The 26,106-nt window shown below is 40.1% G+C and overlaps 1 protein-coding gene across 1 annotated transcript in view; it reads left to right on the top strand.

Annotated features, from left to right (window-relative positions):
* Positions 1-2,356: 2,356 nt before the first annotated feature.
* Positions 2,357-26,106, top strand: part of POU2AF1 (POU class 2 homeobox associating factor 1) — a 73,815-nt gene continuing 50,065 nt past the window's right edge. Inside the window, exons 1-3 of the mRNA XM_074561097.1 lie at positions 2,357-2,410; positions 5,502-5,559; positions 25,534-25,594. The gene's annotated coding sequence lies outside the window, so the exon portion shown is untranslated. The remainder of the gene's footprint in view (positions 2,411-5,501; positions 5,560-25,533; positions 25,595-26,106) is intronic.

The following is a 26,106-nucleotide window of genomic DNA, read 5'->3' as shown; positions in this document are numbered from 1 at the left end:
CAAGCGGCATGACTCTAATGTACTTAATGAAATGAGCATAAATAGAAATGCCAGTTGCATGTCATTGCATCTGATTTAAATACTCATGCTGATTTAAATATGAAGTGTTGTCTGTTACACTGAGTCACAGCTTTGCAGCAGTTGCACCATTTTGCACTCATATACATAGCACACATGCATGCAAGCTCACATATTTATTGCTGTACTCACCTGTACAGTATGATGTACAAAAATGAAAAGCTGCTCACTATTGTTTTTAAATTCTCCTGCATTTCCAAACATTCATATGGAACATGAAATGCTTTGCTAAGAAGGATATTGTAAATGCAAAGACAGAATTCCTTGATACAAACCATTTTTTTGTGCTGATTGCTACTCAGCCGTAGCACATAGGTACCGGGGTACTGGAACCGGAAAAGGAAGAAAAGGAATTTTTGGGAGGCCTCTCTTACTTCCTCTCTGAGGCTTCGAAGGTCTGCCCAGTCAAATTCAGCATTCGTGTTGTACAGGTTGTTTCTGGGAGCAAAAGTACAAAAGTCAGTTCTTGTCACTACCCATTTTTTTGGTGTAGACTCATAATTACAGCCGAGATTCACTAAAGCATAGTTGTCACTCAGGGTTCATCTATACCACTAAATAACTGAGAATCAGTGTGAGTTTAGGCAATGAACGTCTAATTGTCCACACAGCCCCACTGTTGACTCACCCCCTGTTTGGTTTTGGGCCACTCCAATTAGTTCTCCCTAAAAAAAATGGGAATTAGCAGGAATTAACCCTAAGCAGCATGGTGGTTTATTTATTTTTTATTAATCACCACAGATGTGAACATGGAGAACATGGAAACCACACATAGGTTGTGTTATTGATTACATGTAGCTGGTGTTTTTATGCTTTGAAACTGAATGAATGGCAGAAATAAAATCAAAATAGGCTGTAGGGGAAGAAACCCACAAAACCACCCAAACAAATAAAGACCCCAAAAGCAGAACTCCTAAGGCTTTCAGTGCAGTAGGAACTACTTTTTTCCATTTAGGTTAGTTTACTAAAGCTTACACCTTAACTCCAGTAAGATCCTAAAATCAATAGCTAAAAAAAAGGGATGAGAACTTAAGGTCAACTAGAGGGACTATACAGCATAAGTCAGTGAGAAGTCAGGTTGCAAAGAGTGTGAACACATGTCAGAAATAGCATCAGCAAGACATAAGGAACAGTACGTATATATCTAATTTTCCTATTTTAATAAGTGAATGTTATTTTCTTAATGACTTGCATGTTATTTCCTACTGTGCCACAATGTTTTCTCTGTCAAAAAGACACTGAATTATGTTTAATAATGAGATTTCTACTCTTCCTAGTCAACGTTTTCTCTTAATTCTATGTTGAAAAAAGTGAAAACTTCGGCCTTGTTCTCTGTAGTTTAAGGAAAAGTGCATTAGCTAAGTTATTCTATGTTCAGCATTTGTACTTACACATCATAAACTGGGTAATGCTCCTTGGAGACAATGAACATGATGGTAACGTTAACAGTAATGCATGTGGTAGGATTTAAGATGCCAGTGAATATGATTTTTGATGTGGAGTTTGAAGGTGTCAGACTTTGTACCCGGGAAGACCTGCGTTCTTCATGGCTGGACTTAACTGTAAAAGCACAGACCTTTTTAGGTTTGGATCATTACTGATAATTTCCGTCTACAGAACAACTGCAGGATATAGCATTTCCTTTTCATTTTTATGTCTAAGCTTTATACATGCAAATTTGGTTTCTAGAATAAGATTTACTGTCAAGACAGCATGCAAACATGCCACTTGCCTTTTCTTGACATTGGATAATTGTACACCACATTTTCTTGTGTTTTTGCAACAGCTTTGCTGAGGTGCATCCTGGTAAAGATGCAGCACTTCTTGCAAAACTGGCAGCCTTTATAAGGGATTTGTCCTTTTATGTTTAGTCAGATTTGCCTTGTCTATAGATTAGAGGATATCCCTGCAGACTCAAGTCCTGCGCTCTGAGAGGGATGCAAGTGGAAGGAATAATAAGGAAGGGATCTGACATGCCCAAAGCTAAGGAAAGGATAGTGTAGATTAGAACTGAAGAATGAAGCTAAACTGTGGATCAGGACTACTAAAACAAAGGACAGATGTGGGAGGAAACGAGAGAAGTTCAGCTCTGGTAGCTGCTCCTGGGTTCTGCTTTCTCTGCATACCTATGGATGTGGTGGTGGTAGCGGTGGCAGGGGGCTGGTCATGTGTGCCAGGTCACATGCACGCACAGGTGGAGGCCCTCAACAGTAGCTCACACAGCTGTTCCTCATTCCCCCTGGGGAAAAGGCGGGGGGCCAGAGGGAAGCAGTCTGCTGACCAGTGGGTTTGGGCTGTGGCTGCAGAGGCTCTGACTTGCAGTACAGAGAAGGTAAAGCTTTTTGTTTGACTTCGCTATGCTTAGCGTGTACAGTTTCTCCAGGAATTTGAAGATGGTGAAGTCTGTTTGATTTGACTGTTGTTATTTCCTGCTTAGGTTAGCACTGGAGGTGGTTGATAAGCACAATTAAATCTTAGAGAAGCTGTATTAAATATATGCTTTGGAGCTGTACAGAAGAACTTACGTGGATCTGTTGCTGCCGAAGGCCTATTTTTGTGATATGATGAAGCCTCGTTTAGCATGATGAAGTTGTGAAATAGTTGTGGGTTAGGATCGTACACCCCTAAAAATCCTTTCCCTAAAATGAAACGAAAAGTATTGGTTACTTCTGGATTTCAATATGTTGGACTTTGCTTTAGTGAGTATCAGCTAACTAAAGACCCCAAGTAAAATTTGCAAAATCTAAAGCCAAATGGTATACTTTTTAGTACATTCCTGTTATTCTAGGGCAGTGCTTTGAAATGTTTGGGCCTTACTCAAAGCCTTTAGGGTTTGTTTGGTTTTGTAAGACCTGTTCCTTAAGTAGCAACTGGTTTTCCTTGGCTGAAGTAATTGAAACTGTGCAAAGGTACCATGGGCAAATGATTCTATCCTATTGTTATCTCTAAATTTTCACATGGTTGTGCAAATAGTGCTTTTGGCCTATGGCTTGGTTCTGGAATCCTGGGAAAAATGTTCTAATTCTGTTTGGTAAAAGCACATTAAAATCTGAAGCCCAAGAGAAAATCTGTACGGATAAAGCACCTGAGAAAGGAGGCCTTTGGCAGGCAGAGACATCTTTTATCTCTGTTTATCATAATTCAGGGAACTGGGGGGAAATCTCTGAATATCTATCCGTTCCTGTAATTTTGGAAATATACAGATTTCTGATGCGTGTTCTGCGATTGAATAGGATGAATTTTGCATGGAGTGATGAATTCGTATTTGCTGCACACTATCAGGATATAAGTGTCAAGATTTCTTATTGTTTGTGTTATAAATACCATGGAAAGGCTTGTCGTGTATAAAAGCCATTTAATAGCCAGATAATAGTGTAAGTCTTGTATTTCTTTCCCTTACCACTCATTTTCACGATGTATGTTGGATGGGTATATTTGCTTTGTTCTGAAGTGCAGATGTCTTTTAAAAAGAAAGATGGCCTTAGTAGAACTGTTCTTAATTCTTCTAAGAAAACAGCAGTCTAATAGAAAAAGAGTTCAGAAAAATTTTTTACGTGAATTTTTCACACAGTTGCAGTATAAGACCAGGTACAAAAATACGCTATGCATATAATAGAATAGCGTCTGGGGTTTTTGTTTGTTGCTTTCTATAATTTGCTAAGAAAAAAAGGAATGAGGGTGTTATTTGGTTAAAAGATTACTAAAAATCTAAGCAAAAAAGCCTAGCAAAAATAGGTAGATTGTGAAAATGATCGCAACTTTTACCTTACTCCCGTTTCTGAAAGTGATAGAAAGCTGAGTGTTTTCCTCTGTACAAGCGATCTGCAGAGTATCTCTTTGTTGTCTTCTACACTCAGAATTACACACGCTCTCCAGACTGTCAGTTTGACAAATGCAGAGACCAAGAACCTTGTCGTAGCCTTGATAATCTCTGGGGACAGTACAAACCTGCAGGAGGGAATAAAAGGAATTAAATAGCAGTACAACTAATGTCCCAGTGTTCCTTAAGCAAGGAGGGAAATCTGGGCTTCCTATTCCAGGTTGAAGAAGAGGCAAAACCTCCAGTGAAAGCATTAATAACGTTTGGTTGCTATGCTCTTGGTGCCTTCTGAAGGAAGAGCATGGGAGTTTGCTTTTAGGGCAGTTTCTCTATGGATTTAACTAATGCAAAAATTGAAATACCTTCTCTGAGCAATAACGAACCCATCCTTTCTTGGTTAAACACTGTCCTTCCTGATTTCGGGAGGCTGAATCTCGACAAATATCGTATGCTTGTCTGACACAGTCTCTTCCGTCACTTAAGGACCTCCAATAACCTGGAGCACATGTGCAGTGAGCATCACGGGGCTGTAAGAAAAAGCAGGTATTTGTTTAGGAACCTGCAGTCTCATGCAGATACTGTTCTGTACCTTGCTGCATTAAGCATTGCACCTGGTCTGACCAAGGTCAGGTGAAACTTTGATGTCCATACACATATCCTTTACCTTTCAGCAAAGGGGGAGGATTGATGTAGCCCTGAAGAAACTCGGAACGTGTGTAGATCTGGTGTCTGTGTCCCCCTCTCTGTGGATCTGTGTAATTGGACATGAGGTGTAGAACCAAAGGCTGTCAATGCTAAAGAGAGGGGGACTGAATAGGGCAGTGCAGGTGAGGTAAAGAGAATGAAGAACAGAGTGTGAAGTAATACTGATGTGTGTTAAAACTGAACAGCTTTTGGAGGACAGCTCTTGTACCTGAAACACCTGACCTTTCCCAAGACAGGTGCATGTTTCTTGCCCTTCTGCAGGCTGCACTGCCTCTGAGCCACATGGAAGGCACGCTTTTTGGCCGGGCATGGGATTAAAGAAATCCACTGGGCATGTCAAGCATCTGTGCGATATCAGCGCTTCTCCTTCTGAACGAAAAGTTCCTGGGGGACATGGAACTGGTGTGATGCTTCCTTCAGGGCAGAAAAAGCCTTTGAACAACAAGAAAAATTCTTGTCAATTTTTTTTATGTACTGCAGCTGTATTGTGTAGATGGATGAGTTAGTGTCTTTCCAGTTTAAATACTGTAGCTTATTTACGTCATAACACCTAAATCAGTTAAATGAATCCTGCTTCAACAAAAATATTCCCCCATTTCAATATTGTTTTACTATGTAGTACAGAAAGGAAGTCTTCTGATCTGTGAATCTTTTTACAATAAATTTAAATGCTCTATACGTGCTGTTTAAGCTTGCTTAGCTTTTACAATATGAATTTCAGCAAGCCCAATAGATTATCTAAGAGCTCGTGTAGCATTCAGCAAAATTAAAGTCTTGACTGCATTTTTGTTGAGCAATAGATGACTGAGAAGCATTCTAAAAAAGCTAATAGTTTCTGGTAAATTATCTACAAATACCTGCTGGACAAATTGGCAGATTCTTTTCTCTTCTTTTGCAGTAAGTTCCACTTTGACAGTCCTCATCATTTTGAAGTTGTAGTTCCCCGTTGTCACAAGGTAAGCTTGAAAAAATAGAGAAAATGAAGAGGAAGAGTGCCATTTATCTATTGTACTGACTAGCTTGAATTGCCAAATGTGGGTAAGTAACAGAGGCACATAAGGAGAGCTTTCCATTCAGCTACTGAATATTTAATGGTCAGTGGAAGTTAAAACATGCTAATGGATTGGTGTAAAATATTCATGGAAGTTATTTGAGCCTATTGTACTTCCCTACAGGTTATATAACAGAAGCTGTGCTCTGTCCAATCTAAAGAATTTACATTTGATATATGATTGTTGCAGCACAGATAGGTGCTTATTTATGAATGTGGACAATTTGCTACTGTACTTTGTAATCTGAAGTTTTCAGAGTCCCTACAGCAGACATGATTTTTTTCAAAGTCTGTGAATTCTCATTTACCATAAGGGATCATCAGCTAGTATGGGATATGCTGGGTTTTATTTTTGGGACAGGCTGCATAGTTTATAATGAGCATAAAACAAAAAACTGTTAAGCAATTAGTGTCTTTTCAGTGTTTACTATAGAAAATGTAGTTATTCATGCATGGTTTGTCCCCTCTGTTTCTTAAGATCTGTGGCAGATCCTAGAATGCAGTTCAGGGGACCTGGTTTTGAATGCTGACTGCTTTTCAGTTCTTCATGGGGGTTTTAAAGGTGGGAAAACCAGTAAGTGCTCTGACCCTGCTGTCCAGGAGAGCAATGCTTTTGTCCCATTATCTGGATGCCTTTCCCTCAGCAGAGGGCAGCCTGGCTTCTCCTTAGGGCTGTAGAAGCTGCCGTCACCCGCCCAGCATCCCCGCAGTCCTGGCACTCAGCAGCCGCTGACTTGTGCGAGACATCTGCAAGCACAGGGAAGGGAACTGGGCTGGTTCCTTCTCCTTCGGTTTTGTATGAAATGTGTTGTTCTCTTTTCGATGTGGACAAGGTATTGGTAAGCTTCTCAGTGTCACGTAAGAAACAGATTTTTCAAGTGTAATGAGATCTAGGTAAAGGGAGTTAATGTCACATCTTATATTGATGGGCATTTGAGGCGCTTCTGAAACCTTTGCCCTTATAATAAAAGGCAGCTATCCCAGCCTGCATGTGTCATGAAGGAGGTGTCATATATCTGGCAGAGACTTCTGTTTTCTTGTGAAGTATATGATCAAATAATGCAAGAGCATTTCTGGATGACATTTCCCATTGCTATCCTCTGTACCTTCTGTGGCACTAGTAAATGCACATAATGTTTCTTAAAGATCTTTCGCAAGACTACTACTGTAGCTGAGTGAACTTTCTAGGGACAAAATAAATGAGTGTTTTGTAGATATATTTTGAATGGCAGTCGTTGTTCCACTGGTTAGTTAGCCTGGAAAAAAATGGGAAGCAAGAGAGCACATTCAGAGAGAAGAGATACTTATTTATCTTTTAGCAAAAGTTAGGACTGCATCTTAATTGTCAACATGCAGGTTGCCAGAAATTGTTGGTGCCTCTCTGGCAATTCTCTGGTTTTACAGGGAAAGGTTAGTTGGTATACCTTGTTTTTATAATTGGTAATGGCTGGAGTCCCCAGTCAAACATTGTGCTTTACAGGGGAACATGCAATAGAATATCTGCTAAAGAGTTTGGTTCTTAAAGTAGGATTTACTTAGATCTGAATTGCCTGCACTTTAAATTACAATCCAAAACATTCACACTCAGTGGCTGCCTAATGCTGGAAGTGCCTAAACTCACCTCCTTGTTTGAGTTTGCATTCCCCAGCCATAGAGATTTCTGTCTTAGAGCATGCCTGGAATTGCCCCCCATTGGAGAAATCCTGTGCATAGGTCCTGCCTAAAACAGATTGGAATGCAGGAACTAGCTGTGATTCTGCCTATTGTCTTGTCCCCTGCAGGGCTTTGCTTTGGTGCCTAGTCTCAGAGCACACCTAGTAAGTTCTGGTAATTGCCAAATTAAGGGCAGCCATTTCTCCATGTCATATTCTTTGTAGTCTTTTTTTTTTTTTTTTATCATCGCAGATAAAAGACAGAGCCACCTGCCAGCCAACATCCATGGAGCTGGAACACTCACACAGAAATATACTTTCAATTCCCTTCTTTCCCAGAGAGTTTTCAATCTGCATCTCTTGCCTCATAAGCTAGTGCCTTGCTGCCAGTCAGTACCTGTGAGCAGAGGGAGGAGGGCAAAAGGAAGATCACAGAGCCATGAGTGCCTAATCTTGTTACTCTGTTCAGCCAGAGCTGTGCAGCTGCTTATGTCATAGTCTAGAGAAAGCAGTGAGTAGTTCTATGCTTGTGTTCAGCTCCTTACCTCTAGCAGCACATCTTCATTTCAGTGAGCTGGTACAAGGCTCTGGATTCCACTGTAAGTCTAGAACTTCTGGTGCTGGAATATTTTATTTTTTTTCTTTCGATCCTAGGGAAGATGAGGTTGGGTAAGCCTCCTAGTCCTGCATCTGGTAGAGTTCAGCCTTTGGGAATGCAACATGCATAACATTGTGGAAATGACCTCTGAGATTCCCTGAGGCATTAGGTTTCGTAGGCAAAGAGCATGAGATGAAGCCAGTAGCTTTCCTTCATATAGGAAGTATCTTATAGTCATGTATCTGACAGATGTTTTTACACATAGCAGTGTCCAGTGGTGATGGGTCTAGAATAAGGAAATAGCTTGTGATAGCATTTTCCCAGTTAGGTCTTAGGTTAGTGATTGTTTGCTATCCTGAGCAGATACACAACTTCCTTTTTCCACAGAACTGATATACAGTGTTGCTCTGTGCTCAAGCTGTCATTTTCCTGGCAGGGATCAGAGTTTAATAGCCCCATAAAATGTTTTGTGACTGTAATCAGGACAAAGAATGATTGCCTGAGTCATTCTCAAAGGCCTGGCTGACATGGTGACCCTTTAGTCATTACCTATTGAGACTTTTCAGTCCAGCAAAAGGACATAAAAAAAGGGGAGGAAGCCAAGTACAATGAACTGCAGTTTTTCTATTCAATTTTTAAAGAAGATGGAAAAATGAGAAGGCTATTGGATAAATAGCCTCTAAAAGCACCATACTATTGAACACTGAAATTGCAGATTTCACATCTTCTTAAATAGCTCCTGAAGAGAGCAAAGCAATTTCTTGCTGTTCTCTGGTATGGAATTTGTAAAAGCTTCCCTGATGCGCATGCAGTTTTTTAACTCCTGTAATCATTTTGGTTAGGAATGCTATTTTTTCCCCCTTACTGAACTTAATTGCTGGTGTTTTCAGTCTATGCTTTACCAGATTCATGTTACAAACTGCATGTTATTGATAGCTATTTTTCTTCCTGGGCATTAGGATTTGAGAATTAATTGTTATTTTAATTACATGGTATCTGAATAAGTTGGTAGCAATATGTTTGTAAGATCCATATTTAGTAAGGCAGTCAAGCAAAATTTTGGTCTTATTTCTCTGTAAAATTGAATAAGGGTTTCTAAACAAAGGGAGGGCTGTGTTCACGCAGCCACAGGTGGTGTATGTTCTGCAAATATTTGATGAACCTACTCCATAGTTCGACCATTTTTTTTTAATCTTTTTCCACATAAACCCTCTTCTCCAGATAATGTTTACAAGTAGCCTTTGACTCTGCTAAAGAAGGCCAGTTACGTTTAGATGATGCTTTGTTTACAATCATATGGGTTTTCTGAAGAGAAGCTTATGCAAATGCTGAAATAGTTTTAAAGACTTCCAGTGAAAGGCTGGGCTGTGACAGTTGGCACAAAGCCAAGGTAATTTTGATGTTTCTGGTGGCATTACTTGCAAGTGACTCTCGGGGGACTTATTACTCTAAAAACTGCAGCTTACCTTGAACCTTTCCACCTCGCTCCAGGGTGAGGACATTATGACAAACTTCAAGTATTCACTGTGCTCCCTTTCAGTTTCACAGCTGGTTGAATTGAGAGGGGAGGGTGAAGTTAATCTTATGCCCAATCCGAGGAAAAAATTGGAATATTTACCACTTGTTCCTGCAGACCTACTTCCTGTTTGAAGAAGTAGGAGTTGCAACATGTGTTTATTTTCCTATGCTTGGGTTTTCTTTGTTTCGTGGTGGGTTTTGGGTTGGTTATTTATTTTTTTGGGGGGGGGGAGGTGTGTGGGTTTTTTTCGTTCGCTGCTTTTTTTGGGTCTGCAATGTATTTAATCCCTGCAAAAGAGGAAGGAATCTTTTCTCCACATAAAATACAAACACGTGACAGCACAACCTGGAGCCTTGTGGGGTTATTTGCCATCTTCAGAAAAACAAACACTACCCACTAAATTGAAGTGGTGAAACTGATCAAACATGAGGAAGGTTCTCATTCTACTTTCCTTCCTCTTTCCATGCGTTCTCTGATTTACTTCTCATTATTCTTCACTCTTTACTGCTCTTCTAGTTGTTGGAGAATCAAATGAATGTAAGGCTTCTGGCACTTGGGACTCTTGCTGTGTTGGGGAAAAAAACCCCAAACGCTTGAAGACTGGTTATTCTGAGATAAACCTGAAAAGCCATCTGAATCATAATTTAAATTTAAATAAATGAGGATATAGGCCAAAGATTTTTTTCAATTCCCAGGGACAATGCAGAGACTGGAAGTTTTTGGTTTGACTTCGTAGTTGTATTTTTGCAATAGCAATGTTTTATAGCTATATTGTTTAAAACCTTGGAGGATACAAATTAACATCTCTGAAGCTGGGCTCTGATTCTGAGAGAGTAGGTAACGTGGGGAACACAGTGGTGCATGGCTTCATGGATTTCACTTCTTCAGGAAATTAGAAAACAAGGTTTTATTTAAACTGTAAGAGAATGTAGCTGGGTTTTTTGTTTTATAATAGACAAGTACTTTGTTGGAAATAGCCTGCTGTGAACATGGAAAATAAAAATCCAGTATTAAAATGACCTCTATTACATACATAACTGTCATCGAGATGGTCTTTAATAGTGTACATGCTTCACCTTAGCAAACAGTCTATTTGGCTGTGAACTTGAAGCACTGCTGGGTTCTGCAGAAGCTTATCTTTTTTTATATCAGAAAAAGGATTGCCTTTGTTTGTGAGTAATAATTCCAGTGAAATGGAAAGGTCATGTTAACTAGGAGTCAAAACGTGTACACCTGGGAGCTTTAGAGAATGAAATCAGAAGCTGTCCAACTACTTAAAAGTCCTAGTAGATTAATTTCTGTTCACCACTATTTCCTAGAGTCTTTCTAGCAGGTAGATATTTCTTGCTTAATTGAAATGTGATTTCATCATAGCCAGAGTAGAGGTGTAAACATACCTTTTAGTCCTGCTCTCTAAAGAAGCTTTATGGAAGGAGCAGAAAAAGATGCATAGGAATTTGGTGAAGAAAATGAAAACTGAAGTTTTAATGGGGCTGTGCTTTGTGGACTTTAAAATACTTTGCTAAATCTTATGGTTTGTGAGGATGAAAATCTTTACATCTTTTTTGGCCTTTGTGTAGACCTTTGAAGGCAGGTTGTTTTGTGATTCTGTGCCGCTAGCAACCAATTAGCTGTGAATACCTTTCTAGAAGTAATTGTGACGGATTCAAAAACTGGTTACTCATCAGTAGCAAAGGGGTCCAGAGGGTTTTATTTAAAACAAAGCAAACCCATCCAATCTATATTTGAAATCTGCCACCAGATTTTTGTGTTAATTCAAGCTGCATGCTTTCCTTTAGATCTGAAGTGAGTAGTTATTCTGGGTTACACAGTAACCCTCTGGTTACTGAGGTAATGGTGTTATGATTTCTGCATGTACTTATCACACCACACACATTTCAGTATTTGTGTCTGGAGATCTTGTTATGCTCAAAAAAATGAGACTTCTGTAAACTTATTTGGCTAGTGATGATAGATAGAGATAACAAATAGAGATAATTAAGAGCTGGGACCTACCCAGACAGGCTTCTCATGGGTGCAGCAGGGAAGTATGGCCAAGCATGGAGTAGAGCAGTGCCTGGGGCCTTCCTGATATCAACTGGTTAACATCTTCTGTGACTTTTGTACCTGAGAAGTGATGTTTTATCCACTGGAGCCTAAACTCTTGCTGCTAAGCCAAGTGAACCCCAAAACTGTGCCACTGAAGTAAAGGTGAAGTAGCTTCAAAACAGATGACAAAACAAACCCTGTAACCTGGAAACCCAGGGAAGAAGGAATAAGTATTTTTTCCTGGGCATTGCGGGAAGCTCAGCAAGAACACCCTTCCCCTCACCATCTTTCTTCAGGAAAAATGTTACCTGATAACCTCAGTTTAATCTCCTTTCTCCTGCTAGAAACCATGTGGAATGAGGTATGGGCAGAAAAAAAGACAGGAATGTCATAGTGTGGTACTTTGGGGCACAGGTGCCATGTGGCCAGCTCCTCATGGATGTAAGTAACTAGGGCAAGTAGGGACGCCTGAAACTCCAGCCCACTTAGACTGTCTCAAGGCAGACGGGACTTCTTTAGGGCTGATCCTGCAACCTCCAGACGCTAAGCTGCATAGCATGATTATCCTCAGGACAAGTGAAACTTCTGGGTAAACAGACCGATGAAGCATGCGGCAACATTGAACTGCAGCTCCTGGCTTGTGTGTGTGTGTGGCTGGGGCAGTCTGGGTCATAGAGATTGCTGCAGCTTGAGAGCTCTGTTGTCCAGGTTGAGTGGGAGTCCTGTCCTCTTTCCTTTTCTTGCCTCTCCTCAACCGTGATCCCTTTTCAAAGTGCTTGAGACACTCCATTTTTCGGTTAGTGGGTCTCCCTCCTCTAAATTTATTTAATCTGTCCTGTTCAGCACAGCTGCAGAAACATGTCTTGTTTTAAATTGAATCATTTGGTTTCCAAGTTTCTCTAGCCACAAAGCAAGCAGGAAAAATAAAACTTGACGGGTGAGACTGTTCTAAAAGAATCTGAACCAGCCAAGAGCTGAGCCTCTCCCTCTTGCTTGGCTCAGAAACTTGGCTCCTCCAGCTCTGCTTGCAGTTCAGCCTGGGTGTCATCACATGGAGAGAGATGTGGAGTTATGGGAAACAGGATGCAGAGTGGTGTAGAGGAAATGTCAGTGTTTCTTCTTGAATGTCAGCTGTTCATCCATATATCTCAAAGGGCTGTGGAGGGTTTTCTTCAGTGTCCAGCCTCCCCCTGACTCTTTTCTTGGTTCCTCATCTAAAAACTTGGATTCTTTTTGTTTGTGTGTTAGAAGGAATTTTTAAAATGTAATTTCTTTCATGTGTTTTAATTACAATCATGGCATTGTTCTCTATTTAACATTATCTGTTTTAGTGGGCAACAGTTCATATGCTTCTCAGGTAAATTTTTGGGATCTGGGAAGATGGTAGCTTGTTCAAGCAAAAATCCAGCAGCCTTGGTGAGTCTTTGATGCAATAATTGTGGATAGGCAGCAAAGCATGATTTCAAGGACACATTTTGGAGGATAAAAACAAAACAGGAGGTGGATTTTCTGCTGTGGTCAGTCTTGGTGTGGTACTGGGCTGGAGTGGCAGGGTCAGAAAGCAGTTGGATCCCTCCAGATTGGGATACCCTTCTGCCAAACAGAATTTGGGTCCTGTTGTTCCATCTGGCATTCTGCTGCCTGCAGAATTTTATGCCCCTGAAGATCCGGGCCAGAATCTCTCTGCTTTCATTCTTTTATTGTTTCTACTCTTTTAATTTATGTAGCATCTAGAAGAGCTTCCATGTGTCTACCACACAGTTTCTTGTTAATCCATAAAATATCTTCCCTAATCTTTTCATCTTTTGCAATGCCATCTGACACCTCTGCAATTTGTTTAGTGTACATTTCATAGATATAGATGAGCTTCTAGGTGGCAACATTTGTACTTTGTTCTTTCAGAGCATTTTATAGTGGACTTTACTAAGAAGCTGTGTTACTGATAAGTTCTGAAAGCTAGTGGAAATACATGTGTGTGCACCGGAAAAGCTATTCAGTAGAGCTCAATGACTTGGCATTGGAGGCTTTTGTTTTCAGGACTTGCTGCATTCATGACTGTGTAATAGCAGCATCCAAGCATCTGTGACAATGTCCTGTTTTTCTCTGGAACATCAAGATGTTGATTTTGTAGGAGAAAGATCTAATACTCAGCAAAAGTCATAGTGAGGTAACACCTAGGATAGAGTTCCTGATCCTTTGCCTCAGGCTGTTGTAACAGATGTGTTTGTTCATCCCCTTGCTGTAACTTGCAACTTGTCTTCTGGGTAACTTCAGCTTTTAGGTTCCAGCTCATATTTTTTTTTTCAGCCAACTATGAATGACAAGACTTGGCGAGGAAAGCCTAGAAAACTGGTGTGAATGCTGTAGGATCCTGTACATCCATTGAAAACCACAGTTGCTCTGTCATTCACTTTATGTACAGGGTCTGTGGCCTTGTGACTATCACTGGTTGTAAATATGTGCAGTATCCATCAGAAAGCCCTGCTGGGAAAGTAAAGCTTCCATCCTTGCCAGGGCCTTCTGCAACAGATATCTCATGAGTTTCCCCTTTCCTGATTAAAAGCATCACTGAAAACTGCTGGAAGCACCGGATCTGTTCTATTTATTTATTTTTACTTTCTTTGCTGAATTGTTACTAATTCAGTGGCAAATCTTCTACACTACTCTTAGAAATAATTATGCATGCCAGTGCTCATATATCTTCAAAGGAGCAGGCAACCTAAGTAACCATGTAACCCAGTGAACAGCACTCATTTCGTAATACAGGGCGAGGAGCAAGGTAAAGAATGAAAGCAGCTTTTCTAAGTATGGCCTGTGTCACAGGTCAAAGGCATGACTATAGCTTGTGAGAGCACGTGATCTGCTTTAGAATGAATTATCTGTAGGATTCATACTGCAAATACTAGCCTGGTCACCGTAACTGGTACTTAGGTGTCAGAAGCACAGCACTTTGTCCCAGGCATGCCACAGTCTAGCTGTGCACCTTGAATTTTATGCTGCTGCGGCTGCTGCTTTCGAAAAGGGCCCAGGGCTGTGGAGTTTCCAGGTTGATAATGTCAACGCAGCTGAGAATAGGCCTGACCCCTGCTCTGTGCTGGACAGATTTCATCCTGGGGGTGCTTCTGTCGTGCCCTGCGGCAAGTGCAGAATGGTAACTCCTCTCCCTCTGCTATGGGCATGGTAGTAGCCTGTGTGAATAAAGCACAGGACATATCTTGAGGTGAAGAGGTTGCTCCTTAGGCTTCAGTGACCTGAAATCTTGTCAGCACCAGGACTGAATATGGAAGCCAATTTCTGTAATTAATGTGAAAGAGGGTTTAATGGGAACACAGGTGTATTTCCGGAACAGTAGGCTTGTGTTCATGTGTATGTATTAAAAACTTCAGTTTAAAGACCAGTGTGGGCAAATCCTATTCAAATCCCTCTTCTATTCTTTTTTGGTGTATGTAGTTTGTTGCGGTTAGGTACAGTGAATGGCTGAAAAACTACAGCTTTTTCAGCAAGCTCTTGTATTACTTCATTTCCTTAGGTCCATGGGTTATTTTTTCTAATTTGAGACTAGTCAGTTGTAGGCAAAAATTTTAATGCTGAAAAAATGTTGAGAATTAGTTTTATGGTTCATTGAAAAAACAGTTGTCTGGCTCCTAGTTAGAGGTAGTGGGTTAATGGATGTGCCTTGAAAAGAAGGAAGTTTGTTGTTTTGTTTTTTTTTAATTTGTGCTTCTGCACAGGCACTGCTGTACACTTAAAAAAACAAAACAACAAAAAAAAACCCCTTGCATATCTGTCAGCTTTTAAAGTCTGCTTAACTTGGTCTTTTCATGATAGTCACTTCTGTTGTGAGCGTAGTATGACTACACCAGTACATAAAAATCAATAAGTTACATATTGTATACTGCATGAAGTAATATATTTATTGACAGGAAGGAACAATGAAACAATGTAAAGCTTACCAACTAATGTTAATGCAATTAAAGTATAACTTGTAGAATATACTTTACAAGCTAGTTCAGCTTTGAGTATATTGAATAAATGATACAAACTAATAGCTTAAGATTCCTGTCCTTTCATCTGAATGGTTTCCATGTGACTAAAAAACTTGGTTAATATTTTATTCTTATACAATAGTTTTCTACGCTTTTTTTTTTTTGTTTTAAGATATCCTGTAAGCAAATTCATTTTTCTTCACTGAGTATGCTTATTGATGCACTTCTCTGTTCACCATACTGCTTCATTCTTGGTTCTTTGCGTGATGCAGAATTTCTTGATCAGTTTTCACTGAAAATAAGGAGTCTTTAATTTCAATGGGTGTTGGATCTGATCCTTAAACCACACGAATGGAAGCTGGGTAGCCTAGAAGATCCTCATTAATTTTCTTCAAATGAATAAAAAGTTCTGTGAGCACAGATGTGAGTTAAAACGCAAACATGAAGGAAGAATGAGTAGTGATGGGGGGACAGAGAAAAATCATCAGAGGGGAATATATTTGTATTTCCAAGTAAAACCTGGGACAAAGAGGGGAAAAAGAAAATACTTCACATGCTTAAAACATGAGGGACACCTATGAAAGGAGGTGGACGAATATTCCATGTTGTTGTACAACTCATCATGTGAATAATAAATTTATTTATTTTAATAAAATACTTTAAAATTTTTAAGTATCACATCTCATTCAAACTAGATAAAATACAGAAGAGTACTATTTAGCTGTTCAGGACATAAGAGACAGGATGTGACCCAAATCCCAGTGGAATTAACTTAAACACTGTAATTTTTCAGTAAACCATTGTGCAACATAGCTCTTGGAGCTTAACACTTAAGAATATCCAATAAGAGGAAAGTAACCTTTTTTACAAGAAGAAAATGGAAAGGGTTCATTAAAAAATATTCCCCAAACATGCTGAGTACTTAATAGTGGATCCTGCAATTGTTACACATGAAAAATCTCCCATTTACTTCAACAGGAGGTACGTACGTGAGTTGATTGCTGGATCAGTCATTTTGCAGGTTACGTAAATGTGGATTGCTCCATATGTAGCAAACAGGGAAGTTTCATAGAAACCAGCTAATTCACAATCAGAAGTTAAAACAAAATGATACTAAGTCTGGGAAGATAATTTATTTTTTTTTTACAATAATTATCCAATTTACAGGAGTTCTACTGAATATTTGGCTATCTGTCAGCACAGAATAGTTTAAGCTCCTAGTTATCCTTCTAACTTGCAAAATTGTGTAGTATAAAAAATGATCCTTGTAAAGTGTTCTTATGTATTTAAATTTTATAAAGGTGTATTCCTCTGTTAGATTATCCAGAGTGAAAGGAACTGATTCAAAACACTTCCTATCCCAGACTTCACCTATAATCCATTACTGGTGGCAAATTCTGATTGAATAAATAAAGAGCTTGATTTTTGTTGAAAAAACATGCTCAGTAGCAGTGTGTGGGTATGTTTTATTTTGGAGGGATGTTTTTCCCAATAGGACTGCCTTAAAGCGTGGCAACTCCAGCCTTGGACAAATTCAGAGCCAGGCTGCAAAGTATTGAATATAGCCCATCAGATTCTGAGTTCCCATAGCTCATGTTTAAAATTAGATGTTGCCTGAGATTTTCAGCACATCCAAACATCAAGTTCGGACCGTAGAGACTAATCTTACACTGGTACCCTTAAGACTACGCTCTTAATGGCTAAAATCAAAGGGATTTTTTTCTTAAGCTAGGCACCTGCATTAAAAATTTGTCAGAGCTTCAGAATGTAGAACACCTACAACTCAAATGGACGTCAAAAGAGAAGTACAAGCACTCAGCTTTGTGAGAAAATTAAGACCTATTCCTTTACTGGGGTATCTTAACACTGAATGCCTAATACTGTTGAAACCTGGCTCGAGGGTTTCCCCATCGATTAGTTTACTCTTTAATTCTGGGTACTGAGGAGGTATTTTCAACAGTCAGTTCAAGCTGTAATACATTTGAAGACTATTACTGTCTGTTCTCTGTTTATTCTTCAGCAGCAGTTGCAGCACGTGGACCATGAGATGCAGATAATGAGCCTTATCAGCATTTCCCTGGAAGGCAATAAACCAACAAATATTCAGCTCAATCTACATGCTAAGTGTTCCTTCTAATGCCACATATTTATGGCCCTGTTTTCTACTTGGTTTTGGATAAGTAAAGAGTTTTGCAAGCAAAAGAGATTCTGTGCAGAACTCTGGAGTTAATCCAAAGTCTGTTATAAGTCACTGGGCATCTTTTCCATCAGTTCCACATGAACTGATTGATTGTTATGTAGCAATGTAGGGAAGGTACCGGAGCTAGGCACTACATTACAGCTGTTGAGTTACAAACACCACAACTAGGTAAAATCAATTTCCTACCACAAAATACCTTTAAGAATGACGTCAAAGAGATCCAAAGATGACATGGAAAAAAGTTCAGAAGAGTTATTTGGTGACAATGGATTGGGCATTCTTCTTGGAGCATCCAGCAAACTGTACCTCTATAGAGATGAAGAAACCAGAATAGTAAACTTACAGCATTAACAGTGATGCAGGTTTTGTGTCAAAAACGTGTACTGGTTCTGACACACGAAGTCTAGATTCTTCCCTTTACCATAAGATTAGAGAGGGTGGCATGTTTAACAGTTCAGTCAATAATGAGCTGGAAGGAAGTTATTTTTTTCTGCTGTGTTTTATCTCCTACAGAGCATAATTGTTAAGAAGATAGGTTCCAAAATGTGACTTTAATTCTGTATTTCTAATTGAAATTTTATTATATTCTCAGTTTTTGTACATGTACGCTGGTGGTAACTCCTACCTGACAGGGTCAAAAAAGACCTGAGAAAGGTAAAAGGGCTGTCACTTTTAAGCACTGAATATTTGCTTAGTCTTGGACAAGAATACTGGAATCTGTTGCGGATATTGCATTTTTTCAACAGAGCAGAATTTCACCCTAGAAACCTAGTCCTCTGTTAAGCACACAAGCATCTGCTTTTCAGTGTTGGTGTCTTGTCCTGTACCAGAAACTTAGCAAGAGATGCTGATACCCACTGGATAATCTGGTTATCTTTTGACCCACTAATGCAGATTTGGGGTAGTTTTGGTGTTGAATGTGTGTGCTAAGGGACAGAGCAGATGAGCTCTTTCCCTTTTAAGAAGCTGCTGAAGATAACTGAATATAGCCATTATATTGCAGTACTTGGGCCTCGTAGCATTCTTTTATCAGCAGAGGAAGAATTCTCCTGGTGTTGCTTCTGAGATGCCCTTCTCTGGCTTGGTGTGGTGTAAAACGTTGGATATGAAGGCATTGTTGGAGGAGTTTGGATTGGGGACAGGTGTGAGCAATTAAGCTGGCAGCACCTGCATGCAACTGGACTCTAAATTACAGCAAATATAGCAGTCCCTAGTGCTGGGATGGGACCAAGTGTGGTAAGAGCTTGTACAGTGCTTTTTCCCTGAAAAGGGGATTTTCTGCCCTGTGCAAGATAGGGCAAGGCTGGCAGCATCATCTATTGTGTTTACAAGGTGGTACAGCTTGTATTATTGTATTTAGTTTCTTGGGTACAAATGCTAGAGCCTGTGTAAAAGTAGCTATAGATAGTTACCTCTTGAAGAATGTTCTGTCCCGTAGGTTTATGAGTCTGAAGCAAGCACATGAGTTCTGTGTTCTCCTCAATTTTTAAATAGGTAGTGGTAATTTGACATGAATTTAGTACCTGCAAATGACAGCGAAACCTGTGATTGCAAAAGAATAAGAAAACCTAGGGCCACAGTAAACAGCCTGCTGCTGGTCCTCACCTGCAACTCAGGCTTTCCTCCCATTTGTAATAAGCAGTTAATTCCCTCAAGAATTTGATCTTTGCGTAGTCTGAGAAACCTTCCCATGTCAGTATCGATGTCAGTTTTCTGAGATTCCGTAACCAAGACAGTGTGGGCAAGAGCAGCACAGTGTAGTGGTGTTAAACCTGATCAGAACAGACCACAGAAGTCAAACAAATCCAGTGCTTGAACACCTCACTGGAGTAAACCATCCCACACTTGGCTATTCGTAAGGGGATGCCTCTTAAGACTGATTGGCTCTCCTCCTGGATCTTTTATTTTTAAACATGAAATTGAACATTCTTTGGCCTATATAAAATCTGTAGCCTGAAAGTTTTGGAATCTGCACTAAGCATCTATGCAGTTAAGCTTTTCTTCTTACCATAGTTGTCAGTCAGATTCACTTCCAGACACACCCCGTTGTTCTTGCAGTTTTTCAAAACCTGAAATGAAGAAGCCTGAGATTAAGTCCTGATTTTTGGCAGTGCCAAAATAACCCCTCTTCCCACAGCTCCATCGTACTTTAACCACATCAGACCAAAGCTAATTTTCAGGTATGGAAAATTCTTGTATATTTTAAACAAAATATCATGCATTTGTTGTCTTTGCTCTACCTTTGCGTGTGTCTTTGTTCAACATAAATGACCAACTTACCTCTAAAACTCTCAAATAGCCATTCTCTGCACACAGGTGGAGCGGAGTTTTCCCCAAACCGTCCTGTTCATTGACATTAGCTCCTAGGGATATCAGATCACTCACCATCAGATGTTGGTTCTTTTCTGCAGCCAGATGTAATGCAGTCTAAGAAAAGAAGAACAGGAGAAACTCACTGTGAAAGACAAAAATAGTTTTAAAACAACAACGCTTGTTAGAGAATGAGGTGGGGAGTTGGGACTCTGGGTTCTTTTCCCAGTTGTGTTAGTACTTGCTCTATGCAGAACAGATCCCTGTTCCTATTTTCCCCTCTTGCAAGGACAGTAGCCACACCTTGTCCAAAAGGATGTTTGGTGCTTGGCTGGGGTTTGAAAGATGTTTGCACGTGATAGAAAATTACCCTATTCTTGGCAAGTTAGCATCCTACCCGATTCTCTGCATCCTTCTCATTGATCTTATTTAGGAATGCAAATCTCTGTGCAAGTGCATAAGTCAGAGCTCTTCTTCCCTGAGCAACAGCCTTGTGCAGCAGCCTGGAATAGAACACAGTTTTAAACAATTAGAAGATAAAGCAGTGGTTAAAATACTCAAAAGTAACAGTGAGTATTTTAAAGAATGAAATGTTAAGGTTCACAAATTATGAAATCTTGGGATATTTAAGCATTTGATTTATTTAGTCTCTCTATATTAATAATGGGGGTGCTGATTTTGTCTGACACGATTTCTTGGTCCTTCCTTCTAGCTATTTAAAGCATTCCTCTCCTCTCTTGGAGCTACGCCATGATTCCTTTTTGCTAACAATATCTATTTCCTCCTCCTTTTTTAAAGCGTCCTTCATTACAGGGGAAACAGCGTAAGATACCTAAAAATCGAGTTAAGGGAAACCCTCCTCTTGCACTTAAAAGAAAAGAAGTATTTCCAAACTGCAGTTCAGTCCTGTGGAGGAGGAGAGCTCAATTTCTTCTGTGTATTCAGTCTCATTGAACTACTCAAAATAATACAAGTGTTTCTCCTGAATTTCATCCTGAAAAAGACTTTTTTTTTTTCTCTTAAATTTGGGCATGTCTTCCTTTCCTTTTGGAGGAAAAATTAATGCAGGCATTGTTTTTATTTATTTATTTACCCTTTGTCTTGTAGCGTGATATCCTTGAAGATGTCTGAATAACTCTGACACTTACCGCTGTTTCTGTTTGGTTTTTGTCTTTTGGTTGGGGTTTTTTTTTTTGGTGGGTAATTAATATTGCTCACCATTCAGTACAAGTCAGAGTTAGCTTATTTGGTGTGTAGTCCTGCCTTTGTATTGCACTGAAAATCATTATTCTGAATGGAACGTGGTACTTCATGGAAGAGAACAGTGCTGTGTTTAGCTTCCCCTGCATGGGTTATAAATAGTTTAAATTAGGAACAGGATTGTCTATGTGTCACATTGTCTATGTGAATAGGAGTTAATCTCTTTCCCACCACGACTAGGACAGTTTATAAATTATGTCATACTTCATGTCAATCTGATTTGATACCCGCTTCCCCAAACTAGTTGAACTGTATGGAACCTAATACGAGATTTTAAGTTTTTAAAATAAACGGTTATTTTCTCTATAAGCATGCTATACTATGGAAAATGGGATCAGTAAAACCTTTGCTTTCATTTCTAACAAAACAGCCACTCCCAGTTCTTTGGAAGTCTATGCTCTAGATTAGCAGCATATGTATGTTTTCAGTGTAATCCTCCCACCCATTTTTATTACCAACTAATGATACAAGTAATTATTCTGAGAGTGTCTGCAGCATGGAAAAGATCTTTTTTTTTTTTTTGTAGCAATTACTAGTTTTGCTTGATTTTCATTTTCTTTTGGATACCTACGTATACAACTCAGTCTTTAATATTGTTAACGCTCTGAATTTGTTCTGATGTCAGCCGTAGTTTGGCAATACTACTACAAATATAGAATCTCTCTACTTTTACTATCTGCCTAAAGCTGTGTGTACTGAGGCAAATTTTAGCTTCCCCTTGAGGGAGGAAGCCTTTGCTGCAGGTGTGCCCAAAACTAGCAGTTGAAGTTAAAGCAAAGCCTCAGGACAAGTGATGCCCCAGGAAATAGAAATCAATCTATTTCAATAGAAAAATTGGAGACCTGTTGCCATTTTCATCAGGTGCAAGCAGTTTGTCCGCTGGGATATTTCTCAGTAAACTTTCTTCCCTGTGTAGCTGGAACTGGAAGAAAGAGATGGCAGAGTGATCTTGCTGTGTGAAAGAAATTGGGGTAGACTTCAAATGTCCCTCGATGTCTGGAGAGTCTCTATTAGCTTCCAGAAGCACCTCTGAACAGCCTCCTGATGGGTTAGAGTGTGGAGATGTGTTCTGTGAAGAACGCCTCGGGAAATCTTTCTGGGTACTCGTACGTGCATCCTGTATCCACCAGCTACTTTCTTTCTCACTTGTCCTTGAGAATATTCCTGGTGAGTTGGACTCTTGCGTGTTTTTCTGATCATCATGAAAAGAAGTCTCTACCTCTCCCCGTAATACTGAGTTGAAATCTTTAAAACGGCAGTACGAACACAACTTGGTTAAGCTGTGGCATCTTTCCTGCAGGCCACCAGCTGCCTGCTTGTTTCCTCCAGTTTCACACCAAGAGGCTTGCAGATCTGAGGAGAAGCCCTGCCAAAAGCCATCTGGCACAGAATGCAGAGACTCCTTCTTCAACTGGCTTTTGTTCAAATCTTCCTGCAGTACCTCCACCAGGATATCAAGGTCCTCTAAGCCTTTTAGCGTTTGCCCAACGCTCTGCTTGCTCTGAAACAGCAACAAAAACGGTGAGGGTGGAAGATGGGGGAGGGAAATCAGACATGAAGTGTCCTGTTCTCACTCAGTGATATAACATGAAATACGCCTGAGGAGGCTGGCAGCACAGAGTTGAAGGTGTTATGCATACCTGTCTAAGCTGTTTCTCTGTATAAGGGTGAACTCTTCTCTTTTCTGTTGGAAAGAAAGGAAGAAATAAGCTATTTGGGGAGGGAGAGCCGACACATACAGAAGGTATTTGAATTAGAAATTTTTCCACAGATAACACATACATGATGGTGTATGTGTAAAGAAATGTCTAGATGTGGCACTTCAGGGCATGCTCTAGTGGCAGAGATTGTAGGTTGTTTGGTTGGACTCAATGATCTTAAGGGTCCTTTCCAACCATGAAGATTCTGTGATTCTGTGTGATGCACAGCTAGCCTGCTTCTGTAATTTAAGGGGAGCTAGGGACCGGCATGGGTCACTTACCCTGGGAGAGAAGTGATCCAGCTCTTTGTGTACCTAACAGTGATGATTCTACTAGAAAAGGAGGCTCTGTTACTAAGAGAGGAGTTTCCTAACCTGTTTTTCCCAAGGATCCTTTGGTTACCATCTTCATTAATGAGGCTTCCTGAAGAGAAAAAACACACCCAACTCAATTTGAGATGCTTGCACATAAGTGAAGGTGAAACAGTGGCAAATATTGTAACATTAACAAAGTAAATTGTGTCCTGTGCTATGTACTTTGCACAGCAGAGACTGTGGGTGAATAAATTTCCATGAGTGGGTAGTTCCTGGCAGTCTGATAATGATCTTTACAACAGACTAGGTATCTGGGAATCTACCAACTACTTGGGTTGTTTTTGCATGTTATTCAGAAATCTGGGTTGCTAGAGCAAAATTGTTATTGGTTCTTGGGCCATCTTTGGCTTGATTGCATAACGTATAGTATCCAGGGCACAAATGGGTTCTCTTGTCACCGTCTTAGAAATATTCCTAGCACAGGCCCTCAGCCTGGTATATTAATTGGGTGGATGGAAGAGGCAGCAGCTGTAGGTGTAACTTCTCCAGAACAGTGGCGGAGTGGGAGTGTGGTGTGTGTGCACTGGGATGCTACATATCTGGGAAGTAACCTTTCTAAACTCAGTCCTCACCTTGCTGTGAGCTGGGTCCAGGCCTTTGGAAAGCCGAATTTTTCTCAGTAATTCCCGTACTGGCATCTTTACTCTCACACCCATGTAGCGCTTCTGAGGGGGATCAGAGCTAAGTCTGGAGTCTGGAAAAGTCATAACATGATGCTTAAAGTAACATAATTCTCTGAGCTATTATAAAATAGTGGGAGGATGAGGTCACCTTGAGAGACGGCCTGTGATTCTGATATTCATCATCGATTGTGGGAAATGTCCACATCACTCTGCATGTTCTTTAGCTCTGGCCTGCTTCCTGATTAACAATTACTTTAATGTGTTGCTTCTCAGGCTACAGCAGACTGTGCGGCATCACAAAGGGATTTCTTTTCTTAAGAAACAAAACAAAAACAAACCCCAAAGCTGGCTGTGGGATCTTCAGTCTGAGGGCATAAGCAGAGAGCTGTGTTAACCTGCAAATTGCCACATGAAGACCATTGTCAAACTTTAGTGCACAGAGACGGTTTCAGTTTTGAGTGAAGGATGAGGAGAGACTGTCCCAAGGGTCAATGTGCCACCGAAGTTAGAAAAAGAACAATAGGGGCAGGGTAGCAATGCAGAAGGAAATTCGGATAGATGGTTGGGGAAAAAAATGGAAAAGAAGTTGGATATTTCTGGTTTAGAGCTTTTCAGTGGTGCAGAAATAAATGTACTATCTTGAGACTTGGCCTTGGGCAGTTTTTATTGGTGCCTTTCAGTTCAGGGTTGCCATATTGACTTAGAGCACAGATTGCTTTTGGGGAATATGTCAACACTGTTTAGATTACTGTCGCTGTTAGTCATGTTCTAATTTTCATCTGTTGCAGTAAATCTGTCTTTGCAGTTTCCTGTCCTGTGGCTTGTTACATTGGTATCAGTAGAACAATAAGGAACAGAATTGTTTCAGAAATGAGATACTGGTGCTGTGTCCAGTGTCTTTCTCCAATGGTTCTCGGTGTATTTGGAAGTCAATGTGGTGTGATTTAAGGGGAAGCAATGATTTTCTGTAGTGAAATGAAATAGTTATTTGAGAATATATATATTTGTCCAAACAAGCTTGTGTTCATCAAAACAAGCTGCTCTGCAATTGTTTGTGTTAGGTCTTCTTGCACCTCGTACTTGAATCCCCAAGTTTGAAAGACTTGCCCAGATTAAGAGCTTAAATGCATTGTTTTTGAGATACCTTTTATGTAACACTGTGTCCCACCCCTGCCCCCCCTCCCTTGAGCATGATCTTCTTCATATAGAATGCATTCAGTAACGGCTATTGTCATTATATGATGATAGCTTTATTGCATTAGTTCAGGGTCTTACTAATTGGTTAGCACATAAAATACACCATATAGAAGGCCACTGTTCCAAAGAAGCCTGAGTGCTGGGAGTCAGTGTGGGCTACTACGAATAAGGAGTCATCCAGCAGCAATGCTTGCTGGAGCAGAGAGGAGCTTCTCTTCGTAGCGTGAGGAGTGAAAACAGCACTTGTGATTAAAACACACTTATGATTAAACAATGCAGCAGCCTAAAATGAAATAGGTGTATGCAGCTTGGGCAAGCAGTTCCTATTACAGGAGCAGTAGCGTTAAGTAAAACATGAGGTGCCTGTACCAATATTCCTCCTTAACCAAAATCTGTGTTTGTGCCCTGTAGCAGCTGCTGGAGTCCGGCTGGCTAAGTCCTGTGGAGGAGAACTGCAGGACCTCAACAGACGGTAATGGTGCACCTCCCCAAACTCGGGCTGTCTCAGAGCAGGCAATATTGGCGTGGAAACCAGCCACACAAGATGTGGTTTCTAGTTGTGTGATATTGTTTCTCTTCCCTGCTCCAGGCAATGAGAGACTGACATCCCTTCAGCAGGAGGGTCTTGAATCCCAAGTAGTAAATGGTGCATTTTGAATATATATTGAATTGTCATTTTGTGCTAAGGTTTCTGGTGTTTCTGAATGTTTAACCTGTCACTAAATAATTAAAAAATTGGGACCTCAAAAAATATAGTGTATTTCTTAGACTGCTCTAGAAATGGAAATAATTCCTTTTTTAGACTAGTGTTTTGACGATTAATTATTTACTCTTTATAGAGTATTGTAAAGGCCTCTTTAAAAGCTTTATAAAAAAACCCCCAAATTGCTAAGATATTATCTTTCAAGCTATTTACAGTAAAAATGCTGTATGATGGATCAGACCACATGCCCAGATGTATCCCTGAAATTGAAGCACTCCATA

Source organism: Larus michahellis, chromosome 17 (genome assembly GCF_964199755.1).
Source record: "Larus michahellis chromosome 17, bLarMic1.1, whole genome shotgun sequence".
NCBI classification, from domain to species: Eukaryota; Metazoa; Chordata; class Aves; order Charadriiformes; family Laridae; genus Larus; species Larus michahellis.
The sequence above is the reverse complement of the archived record's forward strand: the minus strand, read 5'-3'. Positions and strand labels throughout refer to the sequence as shown.